This window comes from Triticum urartu, chromosome 2, assembly GCF_003073215.2.
Source record: "Triticum urartu cultivar G1812 chromosome 2, Tu2.1, whole genome shotgun sequence".
Classification (NCBI taxonomy): Eukaryota; Viridiplantae; Streptophyta; class Magnoliopsida; order Poales; family Poaceae; genus Triticum; species Triticum urartu.
The window spans coordinates 248,542,792-248,548,537 of record NC_053023.1 but is presented as its reverse complement, the minus strand read 5'-3'; the positions used below and the strand labels follow the sequence as shown (position 1 = coordinate 248,548,537).

The window sequence follows — 5,746 nt, the reverse complement described above, 5'->3', positions numbered from 1 at the left end:
TTTACGGTCCGCTAACTCACGGTCTGTTACGGCCTATCGGAATTAAGCCCAGTAGCTTCATGTGGGCCGTCCAATATGATTCCAGCCCGTTGTAACTTCCATCCCATATATGGCCTATGATGTCTTTCCGCCCATACGAGGCCATTTGTAACTCTTGGCCCATTAACGACGCATGGTGAATCTGGCCCGCAATGAACAGTGTACCACTTTATCTCTCCCTAATAATAAAGCACGGATTGAGTCTCCGGGTTCACCGTCGCGGCGTTTTTGCAAAAAGGTCCCTATTGTTTCATATACTCAACCCGCGCTCCAACTTAAGTGGCTAACCAGCGAAAACATTTCGTTCTTCCAAAAACGACCATGTAGTTTATGGTATTTGGCCCATGCTCCTCTTTTAGCTGCCCAGAGCACACCCGAGCTGGGGCTCTCCTCGATCCGTCCGGGTACGGCACCGGTGGCGGCGGCCAGTCTTCTTCTCCGGCCATTTGCCGCTCTCCTTCCCTTCCCCATCCGCCCCTAAAATTCTCCGGCATCAACCCAGCCTCCTCAATCTCTAGCCCATATCCATGGAGTTCCAAACTTGGATTTCAAAGGGATTCGGTGCCTCAGGAGGATGAACGCCATGGCAGCTACACACACGCGGCGGCAGCGGATTGAAGGATGCGACAGCAAATCGGCGTGAGCATCCATCTTCTGCTCTCTAAATCTCTCTCTCTCTCTCTCTCCAACCTCCTCTATCCTCTTGCATCACAAACAGGCGGCGACTCTATCCGGCCGAGTGTGGCATATGTGGTGCCTGTGTTGTGCTCCCGGCGGCCTAGCGTGTGTGCGTGTGGCTGGATATGCGTCTGTGTTCATGTGTGTGGCGCTCTACAGGCAGAGGAAGTGGGTGGTTGCAGGCAGAGGAGTATTAAGATTAGTATGGCACGATTAGGATACTTCCCTTGATTTCTATAAGAGAAATTAATAGTTTCCTTGATTTGTTTTGTGGTGCACTGATATTTGGTTTGTGGTGCAGGAGCTTGAAGATATCAGGGGCAGCAGGCTTTACTGCAATATATTCGTCCATGATTTTCTCACCAAATCCGAAATTATTCGCCACCTAAAGTTTAATCCCCTTGAGAAAATGAGAGTATTTATGTACTATGCTCTATGGATGTTGACAATTTTGATTGCAGGGGCTGGCAAAGTAAGTGCAGTGCTTGCCGTTGCATATAGATATTTAGGGCTACATCAAACTTCAGTCAGTAGAACATGATGACCAGGCAGGGAGGTTCATGTAGCATTGGAAGTGAGGATGTTTGGTGTAGAATCGGTGCCGCCTCCACTCTACCCCGCCCCTCTGCATTGTCCTCGACGGCAATACGGGCGACCTCGCTGCTTGCCTCGCGTGCAACCACTTCATCCCCAACCTATCGGAAGAGAGCATTGCAGACTGGGCGGACAAACAATGAGGTGTAGCAGCACAACCTTGCCTCTTTCCCTTACTCTCATTTACAAGCGAGCCAAAGACACCCCAAGTGATGGCACGATGGCCCATCGTGTATGAATGTGCTTCCAAACAAGCTTGCGGCGGCTCAGACCAGACTTGCTTGGCATACATGGCTGCAATGCATACATGTGGCGGGAAACAGGCAGGGAAGCTTGGGACTGGATATGCAATTATGCCTTTGTAAGTATTATTGATGCAATTTATTTTTGAAAGATCCCTAAGTCATTTACCGTTTTGCTCCTGAGAATTGTTTACTATTGTTAATTGTATCAATGGTCAATTAACGACATAGACCAAGATACCATTGAACACCTTTGATAGATCGACTGAAATATGAACACTCTTGGCCCGAAGTTACAGCATAGCACCAATTAATTGTTAACCTCTTGGTTTTAATGATAATTGTTCTACCATGCGTTTTTCTTCTGCTAGCATTGCATCAACAATGTCAGTTGTAATTATATATATAACTTAGAAATTCAGTGTGATATATTCTACAGGATGTGTCTAAATCACTCTATTTTTCCATGACATTAACAATTGTTCTTTGACTATTTAAGTGAACGCTCTCTGAAATTTAATTCTCAGTTAAGTCTGGCCTTCTATGGGTAATTTATATAGCAGGCTCTACAAGAATTGGACGCAGATCCACTATTTCCCCCCTCTGTATTTACTGCAATGCATATTTACCTGGCCCTGTGTCATGGGCCCGCACTGCTGCCTTAAGCTCCATGAGATACTTGCCGAGGCAGTGTTTGACCCGCGCCAACAAGCTCGGCCAGGACATCCTCAAGTCCGACCTTGAGTTTGACACTGACGATTTCGTCCAGCCCGACCACGGTCACTAACCTATTTCTCCTCCTCCCAGAACCTCACCTACTCTTTCAATATTTTTTATGAACTCTGATTCAGTTTGTCCACTATTTGGATATATGTACGCCACTTATAAAATGTAGTTCCTAGAGCATGATATTGTTCCTAGGATCTATGTACTGTAGCAAGATCCTTGAAACTGTTGTGCTCAATGTGTAAAGACAAGACAAAGCTGTTGATTCCGAGTTATACATGACGTACAGATTAAATGATGGTCTGCATGTTTGGTTTTCCCTCTAAATTTTTTAGACATCGTTACAAGGATATCACTTTATTTTTTTATAGGAAAAATGTGCATCTCCGCATCAGAATTCTTTTGTGGTACGTTCTTCGTAAAGATATGCCTCATGGTGAGTTCTGAACATTACTTTTAGCAGTTCACCATACTGTTTGCATCTTTGTCCCAGTGAAGTTTCTCATATGCGAGGCATTGATGATGTAATGTGCAAAGAGCAAGATGTTTATTTCTGAATTATATATTTACATGCCGTATAGGTTAATGTTGATCATTGTTTTCCTGTATGGGTTTTCCTTTGAATTTCATGAAGTCGTCGTATTGAGGTTATCACGTTATCTTTTTTATAGGAACAAAGTGTCATCTCCGCATCAGAATTATTTTGTGCCACGTTCTTTGTTTAGATATTCCTAAATGCTTACCTGATCCAGTTCTTAACCTTACTTCGACAACCTGTTTTTAGCACTTCATCGTATTGTTTGCATCTTTATTCCAGTGAAGTATACCATATGCAGTTGAGGCTATCATGCTGAAGGGTAGGAAGATGGAGGAGCGGATTATTTTAGCAAGCTGGTAACCTATTGGTTTGTGAGTAATCTTCTGTATATATTATTTATAGGACTATTGTTGTGGTGTTGACGACGACAACGAAGTGTGCAGATGTTTGGTATGGAGAGAAATTCAGAAGGACAGGGAGAACTCATCTCTTCAGAACTAAAGTACACCTCTGAATCTATTTGTGAGCAATTCTTATGCACTCAATTGGCCTATATACATGTCTGATTTATGCCAATGCAGTTGACCAAATGAGAAACCTCAATGATAAGTAATTCTTTAATAAAACATCTAACTATAATTATGTTTAAGATATTCTAGCTTTCTACATGGTTAAATTATTATTCTATTACATCATTATACACTATCCTATAATTTTAAATGGCTAGAAATTTCAGTCTTCTTCTGGCTAATTGTTTTTTAAAGTCAAGTGTTAAAGTCACTCTGACACGGATACGGTATATCCATTGATAGTTTATTAGGCGAGGCGTTGTTTTTTCTTTTGTTTCTTCGGTCTATTTTGTAATGAAAGTTACTCTCAAACTGATGATTCCATGTTTTGGATGACAATCAATCATAAGCATATATATGTTCCAAATCTTCAGCCTTCCTTGGTTGACAAATACATTTATTGCACATGTATGTTGTTTAATAAAAGGAGGATTAAGATTGATGAAGTTTTTGGTTGGGACAAATCTTACCATCACTTAGCTATAAGTGAGTTTCTTTCGCTGCAATAGCACATGTCCATGCGTTAGATACATATGGACATATATTTGTTTTCTTCCGTAGCAACGCACGGGCATATTTGCTAGTACCCATTAACGGCTCATTATTTCATTGAGCCGTTTCCAACTCGTGTTATCTTTTGGCCTTCTCGGGGCCCATTTATTCTTGGGCTCATTTCCAACATTCGGTTACTTACGGCCCGTTACTGGCCTTTTCTGCTTGTGGGCCAAATTCGGCCTGTGGTTACAATCGGCCCGTTTGCAGCCTGTTAATCCGTTGGGCAGTTTTCATAGCGTCATCAAATACGGCCGATTAACGACGGCCTGTTATTGTCAGCCCATGAACGGATGATTCCAAATCTAGCCCGTTTACGGCCCATAATGCGGTCTGTTATTGGCCCATGTTTGGCCGATCGATCATACGGCCCATAGAAGGCCCATTGATGCTACGACTCATAGAAGGCCCATTGATGCTACGGCCCGTAGAAGGCCTATTGATGCTACGGCCCGTAGAAGTCCCATTGTTTCTACAACCCGTAGGAGGCCCATGGTAACTACAGTAAATATGTAGCCCATGGTTATTATGGCCTAGATTTAAAAAATAGGTTATTGCGGCCACTAGCAAACCGTGGAAAAAGAACTGCACTGACTACAAGCAAATAAATAAACAAGACAACAAGGAAATAAATAAGCAAGCAACTTACGCTAGGCTATCACGGCTATTACACATATTACATCCATTGGGCATCAAAGTTCGCCACCAGTGCAAATATAGGGAACATAGCAGCATATCATATACAATGGTTGTCAAAGTTGGCGACCAATGCAAATAAACGCCGCAGCAAAACAAGTCCAGAACTGAAACTGCTTCAGAAGAGCTCAAGAAACAATATCCTGGGTACCCATAATGTTGGCAAGATACTTAGCAAGCTTATTAACTTTCTCTTGTTTGGCGCTTATATCCTCTAGCACTTGCTGTTGCATCAGAAAGTATGCATCTGAATTCTGCAGGGACTTCCTCAGTCCTTCGGCTTCCTGTCGCATAACATCTGATTGATGTCTTTCAACTTGAAGTTGAGACTCTAAGAAGTCGAACTGATTCAGGCAGCGAGTTCGAAGAGTTGGTGCTAGCAGTAGTAGCCAGTAACTTGAACACTACATCAAGATAGGAATTTGGGGTTGTCTCAGTGTCTTCAATATAGTTTTTATCAGCTTTCTTGGAGACCAATAGGGATGGCTCACTATCTTGAACCTTATCTGCATTACTTCCTTTACCATTGCATAACGGCGTACTCCTCTCCAATATTTTATCCGTGTTCTAAAAGAGAAACAAACAAACACATCATAGGTTTACCTTGTTGTATATGAAACTCATTTTGGTAAACCAATTTAGTAGTAAGGTGGACGGGATAACAGCATGAAACAAACATATATCTATGTATTATGGTCGCTGTATGGTCTATATCATTCTAGTTTATGTTGCCAAATCAAGATAGAGACAGTTCGAATCATATCTATTTAAGACAAAGCAGCATAGATAGAATATAAGTGTGGGAAACTACACAGCAATAACAACACTTGTAATGTGCATGGCATGAGAACATAACTGTTTATTCAATTGAAACTGAAATTAGCATAGAGCAAGTTACAACAGCAAACACGTTAAAGAAACAGGTTTAAAACATACCTGTTGCGCCATTAGAGTTTCAATTGCATCCTTCAAATTTGAAATTAGTTGGTATGAGTAAATACAATGATATAAGAGCAAAGTAGTATGAACTATAGCTACGGAACCTGACCTAAGAACAATTCTTTCTTCTGCTTTAAGCATAGACTTGGGGTTCGGAGTGGTGGTCCTCGTGC

At 42.0% G+C, this 5,746-nt stretch overlaps 1 long non-coding RNA gene across 6 annotated transcripts; it reads left to right on the top strand.

Annotated features, from left to right (window-relative positions):
• The first annotated feature begins 355 nt into the window (after positions 1 to 355).
• On the top strand, positions 356 to 3,319 carry LOC125536948. Of its 6 annotated transcripts, none has more exons than XR_007295377.1 (4): positions 356 to 1,672; positions 2,651 to 2,715; positions 3,097 to 3,173; positions 3,261 to 3,319. It is a non-coding gene; the product is annotated as an uncharacterized LOC125536948 (long non-coding RNA). The 6 variants fall into 6 exon arrangements; XR_007295378.1 differs by having other exon boundaries at positions 357 to 678; positions 758 to 1,672; positions 3,097 to 3,319; XR_007295379.1 differs by having other exon boundaries at positions 360 to 919; positions 1,019 to 1,672; positions 3,097 to 3,319.
• The last annotated feature ends 2,427 nt before the right edge of the window (positions 3,320 to 5,746 follow it).